This window comes from Plectropomus leopardus, chromosome 10 (assembly GCF_026936395.1).
Source record: "Plectropomus leopardus strain MGB_pleo_1.0 chromosome 10, ASM2693639v1, whole genome shotgun sequence".
Classification (NCBI taxonomy): Eukaryota; Metazoa; Chordata; class Actinopteri; order Perciformes; family Serranidae; genus Plectropomus; species Plectropomus leopardus.
The window spans coordinates 6,868,970-6,894,478 of NC_142185.1; the positions used below are offsets into that span (position 1 = coordinate 6,868,970).

The 25,509-nt window shown below is 39.8% G+C and overlaps 1 long non-coding RNA gene across 1 annotated transcript in view; it reads right to left on the reverse strand.

Moving 5' to 3' along the window:
• LOC148188473 (uncharacterized) overlaps window positions 1-25,509 on the reverse strand; it is a 218,152-nt gene that overhangs the window by 108,061 nt on the left and 84,582 nt on the right. Inside the window, exon 3 of the long non-coding RNA XR_015777758.1 lies at window positions 10,685-10,816. This is a non-coding gene — a long non-coding RNA (uncharacterized LOC148188473). The remainder of the gene's footprint in view (window positions 1-10,684; window positions 10,817-25,509) is intronic.

The following is a 25,509-nucleotide window of genomic DNA, read 5'->3' on the forward strand; positions in this document are numbered from 1 at the left end:
ATCTTCAGATATTGCGTTCATGAAAATGATGCAAGGTCACTTTGATCTTGACCTTGGCCACCAAAATCTAATCATCTTTAAGTCAACTCGAATGTTTTACCAAATTTGAAGGAATTCTCTCAAGGTGTTCTTGAGCTTTCCTGTTCACAAGAATGAGACTGACAAGGTCACAATGAGCTTTACCTTTGACCACCAAAATCTAATAACTTCATCCTTGGGTGTAAGTTAATGTTAATGCCAAATTTGAAAAACAAAAAAAAGAAAAAAATTCCCCAAGGTTTCTTGAGATATTGAGCTCACAAGAATGAGACAGATACGGTCACAGGGACTTTGATCTTTGAACTATGACCACCAAAATATAATCAGCTCAGAGTCAGTCCAAGTGAATATTTGTGTCAAATCTGAAGAAACTCTACAAACCTATACCCTCCTCCATCTGCAGCAAACATAAGACAGAAAACAGAGACAACAAAATTCATCCCATTATTATGACTGAACACAAGCTGTGTGAGTTCAGACCAGAGTGAATAACATGATCCTGCAAACTCTCCGCTTTCTTTATGCTATTCTTTTATGTGTTATTTATAGTATCCCATATAAAAACTGCAGGATGAATGATAAAGGTTAAGGAAGAACTGTGAATATGACCAATTGTGTTTGGTATCGCTAGCTCAAGTAACCTTAAAGTAAAGGTTAAGGAAAGATTGTGGGCATTTTAAGCCTATATCAAATAGTTGACAATATGATGGCAGTCAATGAGGGCGGAGACTGATGGGAAACACTCTCCAAGGTCTCGAGCTAGATTGAAACTACAGAGTACATGGTGAGCACCCTGAGGTTAGGAAAATATTTGTAATGCTTAATAAAAAGGCAAACATTAAAGGTGCAATGTGGAGTTGTAAACAAACAAGTCATGTTCGCCGTCCTACTGATCCTATTAATGAGTTGAATGTCTTTTCTTCTTCACAAATATTTGCAAAGCAGATTTTTTGAATATTTTGAAACCTACATTGTTTACATTAATGTCTACCAGGCAGCAGTTCCTCTTGTTGGTGCATTTATTATTCTTGTGGAAACATAAATGCTGTGGAATTATATGTAACCACTGGCAGGAATGTTAATTGAATATCCCAATGCACATGCATGACACACACACACAACAGGGACAGACTCATTAAAAAAGTGCTCCGTGCTGCTACTGGAGGCCAAAAACTCCACAGTGTACCTTTAATTGCAGGTCTGTGAAAGGAAATGCTGATCTCCTGCATCAAAGGAGGATTGTCTCTTACACATTACCTTGCTTATAGACAAGCACGCTCTTTACTTTTTTATAGTTGCTTGCTAACACACTTAAAGTTATAGTTAGTAACTTCTATTAAAAAAAAATAACTTTTTTACTATTTGCTGAACTTTTACTATATTGACATCACACCAAATGAGACAGATAATCTGATATATAAATCTGATATATAATCTTCTGCCAACTGTATTGCCCTGTAGCATTTCTAATGTCCTTATCATATGGGAACAAAAAAAACCAATTAGAGCTGTCTCTTATATGAAGCTGTCAATCACAGCAGTCAAACCAGGTAGTGATGATCAAATATGAATCAAGGTTCTGTTACTGCATTGTCTATTTCTCACTTCAAGTGTTTTCAGTAATGCATTTTAGTGTACTGTTTAACTATTAAATGAGTTGGTCCTGCCACTGGGCTGTGCTTGGTACTTGGTACTAGACATTTTCAAACATGGTAGCTGGGTCACAAATATTCTCATTTTACAGCAAAACAGTACACTCAAATATGTTTCTGAAAACATTAAATTCTGTTCAGATCTTCTATTGTCCCTCAAGGTGAAATTTGATCTGCAGTTGGCAGTACAAAACAATTTAAAAATGCAATAAATAGATGCATAGCACTTGATAGCATTACACAGCCAAACTTGATTAAAAGCAATCCTGATCAACAGTAAAAGCATCAATAAAAGTCATCTAAGGGGGTCAATAAAAAAGACTGAGCTCACTCAACCATAGAAAAAGTAATTAGCTTTAAGAAACTTGTTAATTTTACACAAATATACCGACACATAAGACATGAATTTCTGTATTTTAGCAAAGTTGGACTAAAACTGCAGTGTTCTTCTTATTTGAAAATGCAGAGTTAGTGAAGAGGCAATACTAACACCGCCACTGAAAAACAACAATGATGATGACAACCAAAATGAAGTGTGAAGTTATGTTTCATAAACAGCTGCCTTGTGAGACCAGCTATGGAGCCAAATGGTTTTTTCAGGGATGGTCAGCTCGAGAGCAGCATTCATTTTAGGGCAGCACAAAAATCTGTGTTTTTTCCCCCAAAAAGTCACTATTTCTGATCACAGGCAATGGTGACAACCACATGACGACCAAGAGACAAGCCGAGAAATTAAATTCAAAAAAGCAATTAATTGTTTCTTTCTGTCAATTTGTTTGCATGTCAGCTGTTTATATACATAATGCATTTTGAAAGGATAAAGATGAATGATAATTAGATAATTAGATTAGATAATTAGATAGTTAGATAATTTAAATATGGGTTGATTACCTTCTGTATCACTTTTCTGTGTCACATTTAATCTGTGCACTAGTCTCAGAAAATTATTATCTTGCCAAATAAAAAAAAAACCTATTAACTATGAAACTATGGAAAAGTCTATGAAACCAAACAAAAAAATCAACATAAAATGGTACTGTCAATATATAGCAATGCTAAAAACTATTAAACAGTTTTTATGGATGACACAATAACATCCTGAAAGAAAGAAGACATCTCAACCCACTGGTTTTCTGTTACACTGGCTCCCTCAATGTTTCCACAGTTATGAAACAGAAAACAAGACAGGACTTTGTAACACTCAGCACCATCCCACTGTGCACGCTCTGTTATTATTGCATGTTCAAATACTCCAAATGGAAACCTGCGCTTGCCTTATTAATTACCAGGAATGCACTCTCCGGGTGCCCCTCCAAAACCTGAGTGCTGAAAAGTATGCCATCAAGAAGCCACAAAGCATGTGAGCTGTTTGTTCTCCCTGTCCAACCAGTGTGCCTATGCGCTGCTCACAGGGGAAGAGCCAAAGTGTCTTTGCTCTGAAGGATGGGGATGTGTGAAAATGTGGAGAAAGGGTGGAGGAAAAAAAGTCTTTTTTGGGAAATACTCTTTGAACTTCAGAGCAGGAACAGTATTATGATCACACTGGCATACTTCATGCAATGCACATAAATTTGCACAAGTAGACATGCCAACACATGTCAACATGTGCGTGCGCATGTGCGCGCTCACACACACAGACACACACACATTACAGTAAGGTCACTGGGGGCAGACTGTGTCTCGGTTTGTTGTTGGATTCATACAGAGGAAAGTTAATAACGGCATGACGGCAGAAATACTTTTGGTTTGATTTCCCCAGAAAGAAAAACAAAAACAGTGGGTGTTAATGGACATCTATCTGCACTGTTGTCATTAATGCAACAGTAAGGAGCCGATTAATCTGTGAAACTGTGCCAGTCATAATTAAGAGGAATACCAAAGTTAGCGCTTCCAATAACGGCAGGTCAGTTGGTAATAATTGTTTTTGTGGATGACGCGTTTATGAAGTGATTACATGCCACAAGACAGACTGAAGATAAACAAACACGTTAAAAGAGGGTTCAATTCTATGACTCTTCCTTTTGATTGTATTCTCAAAACACGGCTTCCTCGGAGATTTGCTTTCACTCAAATGTCCAAATTTAAGTTTTAAGACTTATTGATTTTTCTGACAGTATGCTTTTTTGGCTTAATGTTTAACATTTCTGTTTTAATGTGAGATAAAGACAATAAATTCTTGCCAGGCAAGTCACTTGGTTATTCATCTACCAGCACTCTCTGCTGACTGTCAGCTTACTGAGTTTTTCACTCTTGGGGCTGGAAGAAAAGGTCAAAAATGAAAGTCATTTTTTGGAGGGGAGATGGTTCATGACTTTAAACTATTAATGTTAAACTATCTAAATGTGAGAGACAGCTGAGGCAGAATGATGATAGACCTGCATCATTTGTAAGTACACACACACCAGGTTTACCAACACATCCTCATTCCCAGCTTGTCAATTACAGCAGTATGGCCAGTGGCCCGACACTTCAAACTGTGCTTTACGCTCTGGTGTCCCTGTCCCATCGATTCACTCGCTAAAAGGCTCCACCAATGCCAACATTCAACAGATTGGGAGATAACATCACCTCCTGAATCACAGGCTACGACTTATGTCAATCGATGTCTATACCCAAGAACAAAACATGCTCTGCATGCGTCATCCATTTACACTGTTGTAGTGGTTAGAGTCCTCACGCAATACAACAGTTTTAGAGCCACAACAAAAGATATTCACGTTTCTGTCACGATGGTCATCTTTTGTCTGAGACAGCCAAAAATTGCTCAGTGTGTACCAGGCTTTAGATCTGACCACTAGCAACCCGTAGTGTGGAAACACCTGAAATCTGTGGACGTATAATGAAAGCTAGATCTGGTGCTGCTGCTCCAACCTACTGCTAATTTGTCCCAACGACCACTCGTGCTACTGCATCAAAACAATCCCCTGCCACTAAAAACACATTTTCTGCATAGGAGAACATTTTAAAAGAGACCTATGTAAAACTTTGGGACAGGAAACCTGGAATGACAAACTATTACTATGTATTCACACAAACTCAAAAAAAACACTTTAAAGAGTGTCAACTGAACAGTCAAACTGTTTCTGGAATTGATGAAGGCAGATATTTAGTGAGGTTTGTTTTTTACTAACTGTTGTTTTCTTTTACTATCAAATTTTGTGAATGTATAATAAATAATCAGGCAGCAGAGGCAAACACTGCCTCAAGCACAATTCTAAAGCCAATAAATGTTGTTAGCTGGTGTTTTAGGAGAATTAGGTTAGTCTGGTTAATTGTGTGTTGGCAGACTTTGGTCAGACCGCAGCATGGACGGGACAGGTCTCAGTGGTGGCTCAGCTGAGTCAGGCTTCGGGGCCATGCAGGAGTCTTGTTTGGGGTCTTGGTCCAGGTGTGGGCTATTATTCCCCATCTGGACAACATAACCCAGGTCCCTTGGGTCCAGCAGGGGTGGGGCAGACAAAACCAGAACATGCAGCACCAAAATTAGCTTTACGATGTAATATTTAGCCCCCTTGGTGTTGCCATGAAACCACTCATGCATCAAAGAATTCCTCCCAGCTCCTCTCCATTTAAATTTGTTCGCTCTTATTCCCACAAGCTGTTGTGATGTCAAGCTGTTAGGAGTCAGTTTAGTTATTTGCAAGGGGGAATTTCATATACGTCATTTCTGAAGTCATGTCATATACGTTGACTTTGGCAAATGCTTTTGAAATCTACACAACTTAAAGCAACTTCTAGATATTTATAGCTATGTCTTTGTTTCTGGCCAACAGAAACAAGTTTTTTTTTTCTTCTGCACATTTAGATGCATTAATGCAGTTTAAACTATAGAGTTGTGAAACTTAGTAGCATCATAGCTAATCTTCACACAGTTTTCTGGATTAAGTTGTTCAGCAACAGCACAAAGCAGTTATACCTCAAGATTTTAAAGATGACATTTCATGGAAACTTGTCCTAAATATAGAACCAGACAAACTCAAGGAACAGACAGAGCTACATAAACATACTGCGATGACAATTCTCCCTTTTGTTCACAAGGCTTTTACGAGGCATGTACGCACTTTCACACCCCTACCATTCAAATAGTTGCCATTCTGTTAACACACACACACACACACGCACATACACCTTTTCTAAGTGATTGCTTTTGGGTCTAGACAGAGAGAAGACAAGGACTCTTGGGAATGCTCATTGTAGCGCAGACTCAGGTGTCAACAGCAGCTTAGTCACAAGCGTGGAGGGTAATCAGGAGCTATGTTTTGGAGCTGCCTTTACTCAGTGTCATTTGAACACACACACACACTGTTTCCATAAACATGGCAGTGATAATGAAGCACTAATGAACAGTACTGAAATGTACCTACAACTCTTATGCAAGTGGTGATTACGTTTGTCCCCCCTCAGCGAAAACAGCATTCATTATGTAACATTGCTGACTTAAAGAGGCTATGGTGCGCTCGTTTTTTTAAGCTAGCATGAAGGTACAAGCTAAAGCATCCATTTGCATCAGTAGTATAGTAGAGGGTATAAGCAGATATACAGGATAAACCCACCTCTTTTTCTGGCTATTTACAGTATACACACCTGTCTGCCTAAAAGCCACAGGACTATAACAGCAAGTGTACCTACTTTTTCCTTAGTAATCTACCCGTGTACTTAGTAGGACACCCACCACATCAGTAACCATTACAACACTGACTGGTGCCAACCATGCTGGCATAGCTTGTCAGGAAGGGAGGGTAAATACCGCTCCAAATTTAAGCTAAATTTGGCAAGGGGAAAAACTGGCATGGCATTTTTCAAAGGGGTCCCTTGAACCCTCACCTCAAGATATGTTAATATGTAACATGTTTTTATCCAAATTCGTCATATACTGCCGCTTTGTTGGTGGACCCTCATATCTAAATATGCAGCCCAATCTCATTCCAAAGTCGTCTTATACAGACGCTTTTGCAGTGTTTTCAGAGTAAAATCCCAAATCCAAAAGCCACCTTTTGCAGTCCCATAATACCCTACTGGATGGCATCAGCCAAAAATGTGACTGGACAGAACCAGTCACAGTGTTATTAAATGCCACTGGACGACCAGACGGCACCTGCCGCAGCAGCATGCACGGTTGGCGTCAGTTAGCAGGGTGGCCGGATGGAACCTATGGCATCCGGATGATACGCTGCTGGATGGCGTCAGGTTGATGCTGGTACTGCTGCTGCTGTAATGCTGCTGGTACCAATGCAATATAAGGAGCCCGAAGGTCCCTATAGGGCGGGCAACAGGGGCCAACAAACCCCAAAACTTTGATGCAAGAGTCCAGTGTTCACTTCCCATCTTAATGTGATGTTTTATTCTTTACCTTACAGTGCCTTTTTTGTCTACACCTAACCAACCATGACCTTGTTGCCTTATCTTAACCATCTGTGGCAGCATTTGCGTTTGCTGACGTCCTGGCATTGTGCTTGTGTTGCCTAAACATGACCATGCGCAGCATCATCCCACCATGTGCCTTACTGACATCATAGTAGCACCATCGCAGGACATCTCCTACAACCTGCTCTATAGAGACCTTTTAGTTTAAGCCTGTGCACATTGTACAGATGCTAGAAGGGACCTCTTTGCAACACTGACAAAAGTATTGGTATTTGATGAGTTTGGAGTGAAAACGGGCAGGGAAATGTGTTGTATGATACTCACAAAGTCAACCCTAAACTTGTGAGAGCTTGTTCACAGTAAATCTGTTGTTCCTTACAGTTAATGTACTCCTTCAAATTAAAAAATCACAACTCTTGTGGTTACTCATTCTGCATATTTGTTATTTTAACAGGTCCGGGTATTTTGGGATACTGACTATGTCACGTCATTTAGTTGTCGACTTGTAAAAAAATTAAATTGCAAATTAATTCAACTTTCTTTACTTTCCAAGAAGGAGCAAGCAGAGCTCCAGCTGCTGTAAGCCGATCCACACATTTTTCTTTTCAAGACGTACATTTTTCTAATTAAATCTGTCACTGTGCTGACTTTTAATTAAACTACAGAGACTTGAGAAGTATCTGCTTTGCGACATAATGACACTGTCATTGCTTATAAAAACTCTTTGACTGACACTTATGAAAAAAAAAGTTTAAAAGGCATTTCTCATTAAAAAACATGCCCCTACCATGCAGCGCTGTCTGGAGGCACTGCTGTTTTTCTTAAGCTCTTCTCAATATAATACCGAAAGAAAAGGCTTTTATGTATGCAACACCTTGTTAAATTCCTCCAGGATTGGAGCGCTTTATAAACAGACGCCGTATTACTCAGCGTCTCATTTATCAGAGCAGAACAGTTTGAACTCCAAGCTAAATTAGGATGTGGTCATGTGTTTAATTGACAAGCTCTGGGCCAGAAAGCTGACTAATTGAAGCAGTGGAGGCTAAATTTGTAGGTTCTGACCCAGTAAACCCTGAAGAAAGATATACAGTCCAACACACACACACACCTACATTACATGTTGAGCTCGAGGCCTTGGCACAGCTGAGGAGCTGTATATAGATGAAATTTCTGCTGAACACAAACACTATGCACACACACTTCCACTAAGTTATGTCTGCTTGTGAGGCAATGAAGACTTAAGTGGGTTGTGTAACATTTAAGGTTAAGTAGTGGAAGGAAACACACACTGCCAAAACAGTCAGACAGTTCTCATGCGAGATGTTTGCCCATGTTACAGCATCTGTAAGGGAATTAAGGAAAGAAACCGTAAACCCTGTTTGACTGGGTATGAACTAAGAGGACATTTGTAATTACTGCTCCAACAAGAGGGAGTCATCACAGAGGAAGAGAGGATTACATACACTGACACAGACAAATCTGGGAACTATGCAGTGTGACCACAGCGCTGTACTGTTAGTCACTTGGTTGCTTAATTTGTGTGCTAGAGTTCCAGTGCCTTGCTCAATAGCCACGCAAAGGCAGCTGTGGAAGTGAAGCCTGTTTTTCTTACAGAATTGTATTTATGTTATTTTCATTGTTTATCAGCAAAGCACAGTGCCGGTCCTGGCACATATGTTGCCCTAAGCAAGCACCCCACCTCCAAATAATAATAATAATAATAATAATAATTATTATTATTATTATTATTATTATTTATGAACAGCAGCAAATGAAAAAAAATCAACACAAACAAACAATTTATGCAACAAATAAACAATAAAAAAGACATGCTAAGACTAGACTAAAGACTTCAAAGGCTCTTTGAAAAATTGTATAGTTAGGGCTAGCTCAGGCTTGCCTTGAACCAGGCCCTAGTTAGGCCGATATAGGCCTAGTAAGCTGCGGGACAATATAATAAGCTCCTCTCTTCTTTTCTTTCTCTTCATTTGCAAACATTCAGGTCCCATGACTAACTGCGCTTCTTCTCTGGAGCCTCTGTGCTCCCTTGTCTCACAGGTTCTCCAGTGATCAAGGTTGTGCCTGGATCGTGGGCTGTGATTACGCTGCTACTGTGGTCCTGCCTGGCATCTACTATCACTGCTATTATGATTACTCATACCTCTGCTATTATTATACAGACATGATTATTATTGTCACATATATTTTAATGTATGCACATGTATAACCATATACTGCTTTGATTATTCAATTCTTCAAAAGAAACAAAAAATCAAAAAAAGTATATGGTATGTGTGCAGCTGCAACATGATCGACCCTGATAGATTTTTCCCTTTTTATTTTCTCTTACTGTAATGCTCTCCAGTAATAACAAGATTATAACTTTTGAAAGTCAATGGCGATAGCTAATTATTCAAAGTGTAATGAAAAATGGCAAAAAAGCCATTAAGTTCCTATCTAATTTAAGAAAAAAAAGTGGAAACTGAGTAACAGCTTTTTATGCAATGATATATATACCCTGGCTTTTCACACTACTCCAGGAAACCACACACTATGCCATACAAGTTTTCTCTGGCAGGTTTCAGCACAGAAAGTTATCTTTAGACCTTGTTGTTGAAATAAAACACAACATGTACTTCAGCAAGTTCCCCTCAAATCTTTTAAACTTCATTTTCTGGTTTCTCTTGTTGATTTTATCGGAACATTTTTGAGCACTTGGTGTGAAGTTCGGTACAATATTCCAGTACGGAAGAAGGCAAAGTGTAAACATGAATGTGGGTGCCATGGAATGATTCAGAGGCTATTTTCAGTCTATGAATGGCGGAGATAGGAAGTGAGAAATAGTGTGAGGAATGTGATTGGTTTTAATGGCACTTCAAAGGCACATGTAAGAGTGGAGCAAGATGGAATATGTTGCTGTTGGTAGAAACAATTTATTATTGCAATTTACTATAAATACAGCACCCTGGCTGTTTTTGGCAGTGTGTAAGGAAACAAACCATTAAGAAAGACTACCCCAGCTGACCTCATGAGACTTAAGGCTGTTTGTATTAATATTTCCTTAAACGGAAAGGCTGTAGGGAGATATGCATTCATATTTCATTCATCTTAAACTGTGAATAATGAGCGGATGCAAATGGAATTTTGTGGATAATCACAGAAGGAACTACTTTTTCAACCTTCTAAGCTAAATCTGTACCAAAAAAAGCAAAAAGTGTGTTTAATTTGCATGGCTTTTCGCTTAGTGAACTGCGTTTGTCCCTGTAGCAGTATTTATTTGTTTTTTTCCCTGATAAAAGTGTCAAAGATATCTTGTTTAGGTCTTTAACTTCCAAATTGTAGGCCTGGAGGAAATGCCAATTTTAAATGACCATATAAACTGTATGGTTATAGTATATGAGGCAGGTGTGAATGTGAGTGCATTTGTCTGTCTTTGTGTCTATTCATATTGTCAAAAATGGGAAGAGTTCCAAATGAGTTCATTTTTTTTCTGCAGTTTGTCAATGTGAAGGCCATATCATAAACAGTGTGTCAAAGACAAGGGAGGAGGGATGTGACAGAATAGTTCACCCAGGCCCCCAGGAAGGCCACTCAGCCTTGCAGTCAAGTCTGGATTTGTATATACTCACAATTTGAAATCAGATGTTTTACCACCAGGTCCTTCTGCTCCTGTGAATTCAGTGCATTTCTTCCGTCTCTCTCATCTGGCTGGTTTTACTTCTCTCCCCATCTCTCTCTCTCTCTCTTTCTCCACAGTAAACCTTTAAGGAAGGAGAAACTTAGTGGAGATATGCCTCCAGTGTTGTCCACGCATCATTACACACATCAGTTTTGTTGGAAACAATTGCTGAACCACTGCCACACACTGGTTATACACACTGGTGGTTTACATAAAAAATTGCAGTGTAACATATTTTCCAGCTCACAGGATTCATAAACAGACAAGCATATCATATAAAGATTGGTTTCGCAGAGGCGTCCTCTCTGCAGGGTATCAACCTCCGAAAGTGATAATCATATTATAAACAAAGGGCTCTTAAACTTTTCTTTGTCTTGGGACCCAAAGTTAAAATTAAGTGCATCCAAGGGACCCATGTTCATAAATGCAACATCTACCATTCTATATTATCTTGCTCAGTGGAGTAGAAATATCAAATGTACTCAAATTTATACATCTTCAATAAATCATCTGAGTACTCTTACCAACCAACTAAAAGTAGCTCTGAATCAGAGGACACTCCTATTAGAACTGATCCCTTCTACACTACATAAATGAACATTAAAACTTAGTTACAAGATAATAATACCAAAAGCAAAAATATAAATACCTAGGCTATGACTCATGACTTCCCTTGGACTTCAGCCTTTTCACTACTCAATACTTGATAACACCCACTCCTTCATTTACTTATTAAACTAGGGTTAACACTGATCTTTTTATGTGATTAAGACACAAAAAACATACAATATAACATGCATCTTACAAAAAATGTCACAAATTTTGGAAAATCCAATATGAGACAGGTTAAATACAACAAGACAGGACAGAAATACGCAAAATTCATTGTGTTGTGGTACTGGTTAAAAGTGTGATATGCTAAAGTGCAATGTCAGCACTTCTTGTTAAGATCAAGTATAGTTGCATTTGTTTTGACAAATTTGTTCTACCAAAGAAATGCAAATTTTAAGAGCATTCATAATTTTTGAAATTGTTGTGACTTAGGTGCGGGTGCTCTAAGTTGCCTTGCTGTAAGCTCTGCAGAATTTGTGGTAAATTTGTGGTAAGTTCAGGCTCTCAATGTCTGTCCAAATGATATAATAAAAGGAGTACAAAGGTCACTCTAGGGCGGGCGGGATGGTGGTTTTTCTACACCTTACCATGTGCCATCTTCCCCTAATCCTCACCATCTGTGCCAGCATGTGTGTTTGTTGACGTCCCAGCGATGGTTGCCATGTGCTTTTGTTGTCAAAACATAACTACATGCAGCATCATCCCACCATGTGCATTTGTTGACATCATGGTAATGGCATCCAAGAACATCAACAGCAAACGCAGCCAGATATCTAGCATGTAGTAAGTAGATGCAGAAGTCCACTGCAAAGCAGCAATATGTCACAACTTGGAATGACAACATGGTGGTCAAGCAGAGGTGGTTGCAGAGTAGAGTCACTGCCTGTATTAGGGAGGAGCGACCATGTAGCTGTCAAGGTCGGGATGTGTGCACAGTTAAACCTTCTACAACCATAAACCACTGATTACCAGAGCCATCTGGAAACATGGACAATAATAAAAAAAAAGACAACAATGCAAGAAAATATAAAAATTGACTAAATCAGAGTGCACAAATTAAAGGAGCTGATGGGGTCACATTTCACCAAACTTTTGTCTAAGGCAAAAGACAAAAGAAAAATGACTTATTGATTCCTGTAAATTTATTATATTATCACCTCAAGTCTTTTGTTAAAAGGGCAATTAATTTATATACGAGCACGTTATGAATTGATTTGGGGTCAAAACTCAGAGTTTAGGACTTGGGACTCGCCTTGAAACTCATCAGTTTGTTTGGTGACATGGCTTGGGACTTGAGTTCAAAAACTTGAGGCTTACTTGTGACTTTTAAAGCAACAACTTAATCCCACCTGATGAAAGTGAATTGCCCTCCTGGATGAATAAAGTTGTCTGAATCTGAACTTCTGTTTCTCAAACAGCACACCTCCTCACAAGTTCATTGAGGGATTTTGATGAAGATTAATATGAACAAGATTGACACAAAGACAAAACCATGTGGGAAAATTCCCCTAACACAAACGTACCAGTGCAAGGAGGAGCCACTGTGGCATTTTGACCTCTGTAAAGTAATGAGGCATAAAAAATACAAGAGGATATCAAGTCAAAACACACCCATAAAGGGTCATCGACCTACTTTGGGTTGGGACCAATAGTGTCAGAAACAATAGCATAGAACTTGGGAGTACCTGTGCACTGCTGACCTGGTCTGTTCTATCTCTGGACGTCGGGGAAATATCACTTTACCAGCACAGGGCCGAGCCCAGTGCCATGTACAGATCTGCCTGTGGAGTCCTAATGTAGATGTCTCAACACGTTATACCTGCAATAGACAGACTTTAAAGGAGGGGCTCCTTGCATGGGTGCAATGGATTCTCAATCAAAAAAAATAAATAAATAAAAGTAAAAAATGTAAATCTTCTTTAGAAATCTTCCAAAGCCCACATAAAGGGGTCATTACACATTGTGCTTTTTTATCTAAAGTACATAAAATAAAGGCATTTTAATTTTCCCACGAATCCTACAGAGTGCCTTGGATTATTTTTGAAGGAGGCTTGCATTTTATACTTTTTTTTGACTTTTTTTGGACTAAAAATCTGTTTGTTTTCAAACTTTAAAGAAGATTCCAATCATTTCAATCATTCAGTCATCATAGTTGATGGATTATTCAACAGAAAAAAAAGGCTTTAAAAAAGATGTTAGTTGTGAAATTATGTGCAGACCGAACTTGGAGAGTTCCGTGTAGTCCACAAATGTTTGACAGAGTTTTGGAAGTAAAAATAACCCACATGACACTGACAGCCGTCAAACTGTGTCATTGAACCTGAGTGATCCAATGGATTATATTACTGACTTCAATTTTCCAAGCGAATCGATTAACATGTAACATTTTGAGCGGCGGCCTCAAGGCCTTTCCAAACTCTTTCATGGTTTCACTCTGCTGCTTCACTCTGTTCTCAACTTGTAGCAATGAAACGTCAAATAATTCAATTCCCTCCACATCAGTCTTTTTGTTTTAAACGGCTTCAATGAGTGATTCATTTGTTCTGAAACCTGTGACGGACAGACACACACACACACACACACAAAGCAAACTGCCCACACGTGTACAGTACGCACTCCAATAGGTCGACGCAGCGATCGTCATTTGATAATGGAAGTTCCAGCCCCAAGTAAGGGCTTCCATCTGTGGTGACCAGAGCAAATATTATGATTAATTAATAACAAGATTGATTGTGCCAAATGTTCCCCAAGAGGTCAGTTCTTAGATCCAGCAAGAGATCCCATGGTGCCTTTCCCAAGAAAGCACTGTAAAAGGATTGGATGACGGATTCAAGTTGAAGAAAACGGTCGTGACTCAGGCAGCTGTCATGAGGCATCGCCGAATATTATTTTTAATGTTTTCTAAACAACTGTCACAGACATGCTTAGTAAGTGCATGGGTCCAAATGGTGAAGTGCAGCAGAACTGTGTGAGCCTTGGCTGCAAACTAGAGAGGCTACAAAAAAAAGCTCTCAGTGATGCATTGTTATGAGTTTTAATGCATTTTTTTTAATTCACTTAATCTATTGGGAGCTTCTTTTTTTTTATTGTGGAAATGTTTTTGCAGGATATGTCGGTGAGTGACACCAGTCCCACGTTGCAGGGAGCAGAAACCAACTCGAGCTGGCTCCTCTCCCTGCCTGGCTGGGCATGATGAGGAATTGGCTGCAGAGAAGAGAGAGTGAGTGTGTGTGTGTGTGTGTGTGTGTGTGTGTCTGTGTCTGTGTGTCTGTGTTTAGATGCATACACTTTCAGCATCATTTACATATAATGGAAAATCTTCAAGGAGTTTTTAACTGGTTATGAAACAGTTCAATACTGATGCATCAATTCAACTTACATAAGTAAATGCGACCTATCGTTTTGGGATAACCGGCAGCTAATCTCAGCCAAGATTAAAAAAAAAAAAAAAAACTATGTAGAATTTGGGGAATCACAGCATTGAAAAAGATAACCGAAGGGTGGAAAAAAAACAACCCCCCAAATTCAATAAAATGGAACAGTATGATTCAAGATGTAAAATTCATGGAAAAGGTGACTCATAAAATAGGGAATATGGAAGACGTGTTTGAGAAAAGGTGGATTTTGCAAGATGGGAAACTACAGCTACACCATTAAAATGTATCAAAGAGTTGACCTGCCCTGTTATACTCAAACAGATGGCCAAATTACAGATTAATGAATCACTCCTTGTAACTAACGTTGACGTGGGTGTACATACATGCACATAAAAACTTGAACATAAGTGTATAGATATGGATAGATCCATGAGTATGTTGATGTTTTTGTACGGGTGCATAGGTTCATAGGTAGATTAGAGTATGGGTACATAGGCTCAGGCATGTATATGCATACAGGTATGTGTAGATATATACAAGAACACATGCATTTGTATATAGGTGCCTCTCAAAAAATTAGAATAGTGTGGAAAAAGTTAAATATTTTCCATCAGTTATTTAAGGAAGTGGAAATTTCATATATTCTAGACCCATCGCATAAACTAAAAGGTTTCAAGCAATTTTCTATTTTAATTTGGATAAGTATAGCCTACAGCTAAAGAAAATGTTAAATAAATAAATTAAAAAAGGATTATTAGATATCATATATTTTTTTTAAATGTCCAGGAAACTATATTTATAATTCTCTTAATTATATTTTTTAGAATAAAATAATTTATACCCCCCCTTGATCCTTGCCCTCTTTCCACGTTTTTGAAGGACATTATGCCAGATTGCTCAGGTTTCAGAGGGTTAATTAAACGGCTCACCATTGTTTTGTAAAATAAGCTGGTTATGTTCCATGCTTTGGCCCACTGACAAAGAAACTGCAAATCTAATTACTGGTGCAGATCACAGTATTTGAGGCTTTGTTGTAATTTTCTGCTTGTTTGTTGAGTTGAACATATATTATTTCAGATATCATTAAGTACAACTACAATAAATACAGGGTCAGTTTTCATAGAGCACCACATCTTTACAGAGTGGGTTTTACTTGGATCCAGTGAAGTGACTCTTGGGATCTGAAGGTCTTTGTGCGTGTATATGCTTTCATGGACTCTCTTAAGCCAGCGGCTAAAGTAATCGTTTGATTTCGCATGATCGTGGTTTGTGGCTATCTGACCAGAGTGCTTGAATAAGCGGTATTGTATTTATGTATCAGAGACTTTTAAAGCAAACACTCGCTGCTCAGATTCCTCGCAGGGCTTTGTAAAAAAAAAAAAAAATACACCGCTTAAGGAATCAGCCCAGAATATTGAAAAACAAGATTATTTTGAGTGAAGAGACGTAGAGTCATAACTGACAGCACTGAAAATTAAACACAGAGGGTTTCCTGGAGTGCAGAAATGACTCATAATGTAGTCTGATGAGCAGTCATGCAAGACTCTGCTTCACACACCTTAAATCAGTTTTACCCAGGCCGGCAACAAATATTTCACGAGATGTTTTTCTTCAATGCAACATAAGACGGATTGTGCTAAACACATAAAATACTGATCAAAGGTGGCTTTAGAAGCTATAAGCTCGCTTTGGTGCCAATGACATCATAGGCCAGACATTTGGTGTACTCCAGAAACTGGCCAACGCACTCAAACACCACATAAACACAACCCCTTGTGATGTGCGTTTCCTAGAGCTTACACAGTTTTTCTGTCGGTGTCACCAACTGGTGGTCTTACATGTTATGGTCTGTATTTGCTTACACACAACAAATGATTGTCATATTTTAAGATAAACCGTATGTCCGCCAACAACTGTGCCAATGATCAGTCGACCTCTCCGGAGCTAAACTTCACCACTAATGTGTGCTGATGGTGAAGTACATTTTTATTCTTGCTGTGTTCATGTAATATAAAGCACATGCTCTGCTGCGGCCCAAGTCTAGGGGGAAGACGTCCATCCGTTCCCTCCCTACGTCAGCCTGTCCTTTCCACAGCTTTCCATCCTAGATTTATTAAGCCGTAAACACAGGTCAAGTCAACTTTCAGCACATCAAAGTCTCGTCTCTCTGCTGCCAAGTTGGACTGAGACGCCCCTTCCAAGGCTACAAAGGCACCAGCTCCTATCCTGGGAGAGGAAGTGGGGCTGAATTTTACTCTATAAATGTAATCACGTCTATTGGCTCTCTCTGTGGGATAGTTTGGCACTGCAGGTGGGGTTGTGTTGCTGCGGGATGAGATTTCCATTCGTCAATTTCACCAGAACAGATCATTTGGGACCTTCCAGACTCCTGTTTCTCATTCAAGAGTGCATTTGGTAGATAGAGGTTTTAAGAACTCTGTGTGTGTCCGTGCTGTTTTTCTCAGGGAGGCCTGCTGCTAGTGCGTGTGCTGTATATTGTTTGGCTGAAGGTTAGCACAAGCACCATTGAAGCAACTTTTATACTGCTGGCTATCTTAGAGCTGAAACCCTTGGCTATAGTCGACTATCTAATCAATCCTATTTTAATAGTACTCCATACCTCCTTGTATCACCTAACCATCTTTTCTTAACATACTGAAAAGCACATTTAAATTCACTGTGCTGATGAAGCAGCACATATACGCAATATGCCATCAACATTTGCAGGACTGACAAGTCCAGTTGATCCAGCATATGTCACTGTAGAAGAATAGGGCAACCAATTTTAGGAACCAATGCTGAGTTTTTAAAACAAATGAGTTATGTTTTTTTTTATTATTTAAGTTTGTTAGGTATCAAATTTGGTTGGGTGAAATTCAAGGGAGGAGTAGTGGAAAAGGGTTTTACTTTAAAACAATGAATAAGCTGTGTTGGCAGAAAAGGACATGACGCATTGAGATAGAAAATAGAGTTACTGAAATAGAAGATTGCCATATTTGGTAAGAGTAGTTTTCTTTAGATTAGGATTGGTTTTCTGGGAATGACATTTCAGTGTTTCTCTCTATTTTGCACCATCAGGTCAAAGTTTTCATTTATTAAAATATCTTCTCATTTGCTTCCTGGAATGGCACCAAATTCGGAATAGACATTTATGGTTCTTAGATGATGTAAAGGTCTGCTGTCAACTTTGGTAATCCCCTAACTTTTCCTCTAGATTGGTCAATGATTGCCTGATTCTAAAATAAATCATTCTAACTTAAAGTTGTGTCTATTACATTGCACCTGCAGTATGTTATCATCATTGTGATCTGGTTAGCATGCTAATGTCAGCATTTGGCTCAAATCAATGTGCCTGATATGGTATGTTTCATTTGCGCTAGGAATTCGGAATTTCCAAGTTCCCAGTAAGAGTTTTCAACTGGAACACCACCTGAAGTCAGATAAGTGACTCAGAAAGTCAGAAGAACCTCAACAGCCAAACCTCAAAATCCAAAATGGCAGCCCCACATATCAACAATAGTGAAAGCTGTCATAAAATACTGTTTTTTTAGTACTTCTGTCTTATTTGCCTCTTACATCAGCTGTACACAAAGTCCTGTCCATCTTCCATCTGTGGACATGTTTCTACAGTGTTTGTATCTGTAAAATGCAGCATAATGCCTTGATATGGGGCGGCTGTGGCTCAGAGGTAGAGCGGGTCATCCTCTAATCGGAAGGTCAGAGGTTCAATCCCCAGCTCCTCCGGGCAACATGTCGAAGTATCCTTGGGCAAGATACTGAACCTAAAATTGCTCCCGATGCCACATCATTGGAGTGTGAGTGCCTGTGAATGATTACCGAATAGCAGGTGGCACATTGTAGCCTCGGCCACAAGTGTGTGAATGTGTGTGTGAATGTGTGTGTGAATGGGTGAATGTGACAATGTGGTCAATAAGACTAGAAAAGCTCATACAAGTACAGTTCATTTACCATTTACCATATCAGCTGGTACTATTGCTAACAATGCCAAATCTGGCTACAAGTGCTAGCGCCAGCAACTTCATTTTACATTTTGTACTAGAATGAGGTCAACTCAGGTATGTATTTCTAGCTCTAACCTCCAACTTCTAAGGTAAAGAGAACATAGCTTAAGAACAGCTAAGCTGTAGACTCAAAATCTTGTTGAGATACCCTGCTGATTAACAGACAAACAGAACCAAAAATATAACCCTCTTGGCAGAGGTAACAATAGTCTGCTTTCATGCTCTGGATTTGTCCTCTGATGAAACCCAACACCACTGCCTGCCAGTTTCATGTTCAGTCACAGTGACCAAGAATCTGTTGAGATGCTACAAAGCCACGCTGCAGTCATGAAAGTTTAGCCCAGCTTGACTCACATTAAGAGCCAAGTCAGAAAGTGTCAAACAACCAAGTACGGAACCACATTCAGGCTTTTTGCATTTCCACCACGTATCGCCATCACTTTGACTTGGTGGAACACCAAACCCCAGTTAAAACAGCTACTTTGCATGACCTTCACAGCTACTCTGCTCCGGATTTCTGCGGCCTGTGAAGTATGTCTCTGTGGAGTGAGATCTAGCAAAACATAACAGAGGATGAAAACGATTTTAAATCAAAAGACTTTTATGGAGAGTGCTGTCCAAGTATTGTATATGTTGGAAACACAAATCCTTCTCTAACTACGTTTATCAAAGCTGCAGAATATATGTGGCTTCTTATGTGGTATCTTGGTATAACTCAAACATTTCATATCAGATCAACATTACAGTGTGTGCCTTCTGGAAAAAAAACTGCCTTGACAGTATGATGGTTACATTAACTGCAATTAGAAAAAGGTTTGCTGTGGAGGTGTCTTTTTTAAGTTCATGTGGAACTGACACAAAAAGTGTTGCATGCTGGTGCACATGTACCGCAAACAGATGTGCTCAGGTGCAGGCAGGTGGACCCTGGATGAAAGCTAGTCCTCGCGTGAATAATGAGTGTTTTTCTGTGAAGTTAAGACGTACTATCAGCAAGTAAAATACAGAAGAGAAACAAAGAGATGATAATCTAGAAACAAAGCAACTCAGAAATCCTCTTTTCATCTCCGCGATGGAACATCGGACCCGGAGCGTGGCCTGCAGTTCTCATCCTTAATGGATTGAGATAATGGCTGGACAAATTGTTCCCAGGCACTGTCTTCACTCTGCCCCACTGAGTTCAGGGATCCGGGGAGTAAAATAATCCGATTTTTCCTTCCTTTATCTCCCACACTCCAGAGAAGAAGCGAGGGGGCTTTGACATGCCATGTCTACTTGTCACGACCCCTTTTGTATACCCTCCGCCCATCTGTGGACCCGGCTTTAGACGCCATCTCTTTTCCAAGGGCTCACTGTCACGGCCTCAAATAAACCTGCTGGAAGTGCCAGCCCTGTTTTCCATTTTCCTGTCCTTCTTTTTTCCTCTTTCTTTCTTCCCCAGTGTTTATCAGACTCTGGCCTCTCCCTAAATGAGGAGTCTCTCATGGTTAAGTGGTAGAGTTCATGCTGAGGTTCGTGGAAATTCACCAGGTCTCTTACAAACTGTTGTGGTGAGAAAAAGCTTGAGTCTGATCACCGGGATGTGAGCCACGCCAGGCTCCCCTGTGTCAGGAATGAGTATACAATGCGCAATAAGCACTTCTGCTGCGTGCTAAGTTGGTCCGGTCATGACATCCTTAAGCCGAGGGCCGTGCCAGCTCTCCTGTTACAAAGACAAATTGTGCATGCGGAATTTCCTGGAGAGGCTCCGAAAATGCTCCCCCAGTCTTACAGCCAGGCTCTCTGCGGGGACTTGCACTTGAGAGATTTAGTGCCATAATTTAGTCCTTGCTCTCATCTCAGCCCTAGGGAAATCCTATCAAACACCGCCTAAGCCATCTGATTAGCTCAGCCACAGGTTTCCGCGAGGAATTTTAAGGGCTGATGTTGGGACGGCTTCGGGGAATGACGGTCGTAGCCAGAATCCCTAACGATAAGACGGAGCCCCACCCTGGCAACCAGGAGTCAAAACACAGTGAGACAACCTGAAAAGAATTCTGGTCTCGGCTGCGCTTTCTGTTTTAACTAGCAGCAGGTGAATCCTCAGTAATCACTTCATGGTGTGTGCACTGCAGCGCTGTTTGTCCAGTGATGTTCCACCACAGCAGCAACATGGAAATGTCTTTACCTCACATTTTATTAGGACATAGACCTCGGCTAATTTTCAGATTGACTTTCTTGTAATACACTTACCCTAATCTGTGGTCCATGACATGCATGTGAAGGCTCCCAGATGTAAAAGAGCAGGACGTGGGAAGAAAATCAATGAATATGAAGCAAAAAAAGTTGGACTCCCTCCATTCTTCCTCTGTTAGTCAGTGTTGGAGACGTGAACTCTTCCACTATTATTCATTCGTATTTGTGTATTCTCATAACTCGTTTCTTTGGGGGGTTTTTTAAGTCCTTATCCTTACCCTAAATAGTATAAGATATTTTATGATTCTAATAAAACACAGAACCCCACAGGGGTGAAGGGCAGTTATATGAAAAAGGGCGAAGAGTTGTTTTTACCCTGAATTATGTGGTATTGGAAAACATCCCCAGCGTCCATTAGTCCCAAAAATATTTATTTAATGTGTTTTATGAAATTGTACAAAAAAGCATGATTAAGTGGCAGTAGCTGGTGGGTTTTGATGTAATGGGCTACACCCAGGTGTGTCCATGCTACCATGTGAATATCAATCATCTGATTGCTGAAAAACATGCTCCCGCTAACGTGCAACAACCGCTGTTTAAGTGCCGTCCTCCCAGGCACTTTATGGTAATTCACTTTCCCCTGTACAGGTTTCTCTCATTAAAAACAAATCAATCTCACATACTCCAAAATGGTTCCCTAATAAACTACTTTTGGTTTCAATTATTTGGCTTTCAAACAGGACTTCTCAGGTGGAGAGGAGGAAAAATACCCTGAAATTTAACATCCTGGCAAAGTGTCTGGGAAGGGTTTTCCAACAGAAATCCAATGACATGCAACATGACGCATAATGCCTCACTGCTTCAACTGTGATGTATCCCCCCTGGTCCCCAAAATGAGCTTACTCATATTGTAGACTCGGTGAGTCAGGGGGGAATCGAAGTAAATGACCCGTGGATAAAGTACATCACGTCATCTCTGCAGCCTCAGCCCACAAATCTCACATTCCACTGACAGAAATCATGTTTTCCCCCTTTGGATCATATGATAGGGGATATTCCCTCTTATTTCAAACTGTACCTGGGTCCACTTTTGACACTATGGACGTGGTCCTAGAGAGCAGTCTAATGTGTAATCTGATAAACACATATTGCATTTAGCTTCATAATGTATTTGGCAAGTGAATGTGATTGTGAGATCTTAACACAAGGCGTGTACTGTTCGCAGAGATGAATGTACATGTTCTTTCTCCATCCAGTTCTGCATCATTCATCCCGATTGGCTACGGTCCCCTGATCAAACAGTGTAAGCTCATATGTTTCAGGGCGTGATGGGCTGGCTGCCTCTTCCACATGGTGGTATGAGCTATTCCTCCCCCATGTGAGCCTGTGGGTGGTCCTTATCTCGCTGATACGTGACCAAGACCCTTTGTAATTTCAACCCTTTTGAGAGATGCTTTATGTATAGCCCCTCCACTCTCTTATTTAAACTCGTCTTTGAAATGTCTCCTTTTGGCTCCGTGTAGCTCAGATGGAGTGTGATAATGACACTGCTGAAGCTTAAGTTGTCACTGCGGCTCACCGAGCTGTATGTGAATAGTTTCCGTCATGCTGTCAGGCACTTCCACACATGTAAGTACTCACCGAATTACATACATTTTGGCTTCCCGATTTCATATCACAGTGCACCAAATTGCATCCACTCGGTCCAAGAGCCTCAGCAGCAGGGAGGAAGTGTAACAGGACAAATATTTCAACCACTTCTCACTGTTTCTTACTGACATGTGACACCCATACTGGGATAAAGTCTCTGATGAGCAGAAAGATGCTCTTATTTCGTACTGACAGTACACATTGTACTCCGTAACACATCATTCTCATTCCTCAGCTGGCAGGGAAACTAGCACACTACTGCTGTGTCTGTCCACCTGCACGCTGCAAGCACAGTGAAGTTAGCTTCAGTTTGGAGGTTTGGTACTGAGTAGATATTTGTTTAGCCTAGAATAACAGAAGTAAAACCCACACTGATGGATGAGTCCGTGATTGCTTGAATAGAACAAACAGTGCTTTCAGTATTTGAGAACAAAACGTTACGCCTAACATCTTCTTTCTTTCTTCATGTACAAACATGAAGAGAACACTTGGACGGCTCACAATGTCGTTTTTTCAGTAAATCTGCGTAATGCAGGAAACTAAGTAGAAGTAGAGGCAGGGTGAGATAAGGTAGTAATGCAATGAAACCAAGAGCAACATCGGTTTTCTTGTGCTGCATTAAGATGCCTTTCACATTTAACCTTTGAAACCTGAGCAGATCGCTTGTTTTCTTTTAAAAACAGAAAAAAAAGCAATGAGTAACTTGACAAAAGATAACCCATGAATTGAAAAATAGGAAAAGAAAGTGACCAGAAAAATAAGTTTTGGATAGAGAGAGAAAGAGAGAGAGAATATTATAAGATAATTATCATTTTTTAAAAATTAGGAAAATGTCCAGAAAACTATTTATATACTATACTATGATTAAATTTACTATTATTTCTTTATCAATATTTTATTTATTGATCCTTGTTTAAACCTTTATCTTTATCTTTTAACTTTCAGGTAAATTTCTTTTTTTAAAAAAATCAACCCAATTTGCTGAAGTTTCAAAGGCTTAATGATAATGTACTAACTAATAAAAATGAATCTTGTGAGAACTTTATTTGGGTTGCACTTTAGTGCTCCATAGAATCTGTCTGCTGTCTTTTGTCCTGCCAATTACGGATGAAAAGTACTAATTTACAACCACTGTTACACCAAGAAAGAAATATGATGCTTTTTATGGTGATATTATGTTTATGTCAAGTCATAGCACTTCCAGCTTGTTCTCATACCAAAGTAATCATACATCACTGCCTGGCCAGAGACACTGTTGCCAAAAGCAACCTTTCACAGCAGTATGATATGCTGGCAGAAGGTGTCAGTTTCTATTTAAGTTTTTTAAAAACTTAAAGCTGACTTTGACTTTGACTTTTTTTTTTGCAACAGTGTGATACAGCACCGCTCAACTGGACAGCAGCGTATGATACGCCAGTGTGCATTGTCCGTTTATAGCATGGCCAGACGGATTTGTCGCAGTCGTGAGATATGCCACCAATCAGACACAAGTCATTGGGATATGATACACCAGCAGGTGGCATCAATTTATAACGCAGTCAGACGGTGGCACTTTGAAATTATAATGTATTATTAGTTTATTTTGAAAAAAAAAAAAAAAACAACTGTATGCATCTAACAAGCAGAAACTGTACATGTCCTTTAAAAAAAAGCAGGATGATTCCTAGCTCGTCATATATAGACTAGAACAGCAATGACCAAGCGCCGATATTTGACAAGTTGGGAGATGAGAATGTGTTGCCACTTCAACTCAAGAGTGATGTGAAAAGAGACCTGAGGAGATTTTTTTCTACATAACATTTTTGTTTTTGCTCTCATTTTTTACATGGAAGAGAAAGTTAAAGATTGAAGACTTTTTTTGTGGACTCAATAGACATTTTTCTCAAATCCAGGTTGCAAGTAAAAAAAAAACCAAAACAATCTTACATATTGTGGTTGCAAATTTGTCAAAATTTGTGTTAGTGCGCACTTCTCCCTTTTCAAGATAATCCACCCACCTTGCAGGTGTGGCATTTCAAAATGCAGCATCATTACTCCACAGGTGTGCCTTGGTCCGGTGATAATAAAGGACCGCTCTAAAATGTGCAGTTTGATCTCACAACACAATGCCACAGATGTAACAAGTTTTTAAGCAGTCGCAAGAATGTGCACCAAAGTAGTTGCCTGTGAGCCAAATAAGACCTCTGTCACGACCCCTTTTGTATACCCTCAAACATCATTTCAGCTAATTTGGCAGTACATCCAACCAACCTCACAAACACAAAAGCCGATTACGACTGTGAACTTCTGTCAGGTCAGGACCCCGGTGAGGACGACAATCATGAAACTGAGCTTCCCTAACACGATTTCTTGTGGTTTGTGCAGAAATCCTGCAAACCAATTATTGTATCAGCTGTCAGGGTGATGGCCTCAAACAATCTTGCAGGTGAAAATGCTGGATATGGAGGTCCTGAGCTGGTGTGTTCTATATGTGGTCTGTGGTTGTGAGTGTTTTGATCAAATCGTAGCCTGAATCAGGGGTCATACTTCCTGCTACTCAGATCCAAAATCTACTGTTTGCTCCTTTTCTTTGCTCTTTCTGCTACTGACTGATTGGGGCCTCTAGTGGCCCTCACATTTAATCCATCCTAATTTCTTTCCAGTTTCCACTTACTTGACACTTGTCAGCATCAGCTTTCCTAATTTCCTAAACAAACCTCCCCTCCTTAGTTGCTTTATAGTTCCACATATCGTGCAAGGCACTGTCACTGTTTTTCCTCACGGTATTCCATTCTCTCCATCTTTCCTTGTTTGCCCCTCTTCTTCTGTTCAACCCCCCCTAGCCTGCTTTTCTTTTTTGGCAGTATCACACAGCAAGCCCATCATCTCAGGCTGCTCTCGCCAACCATGACCTGCGATTTGAAATGGATATCCAAACAAAGCACAACCTATCATCTTTACAT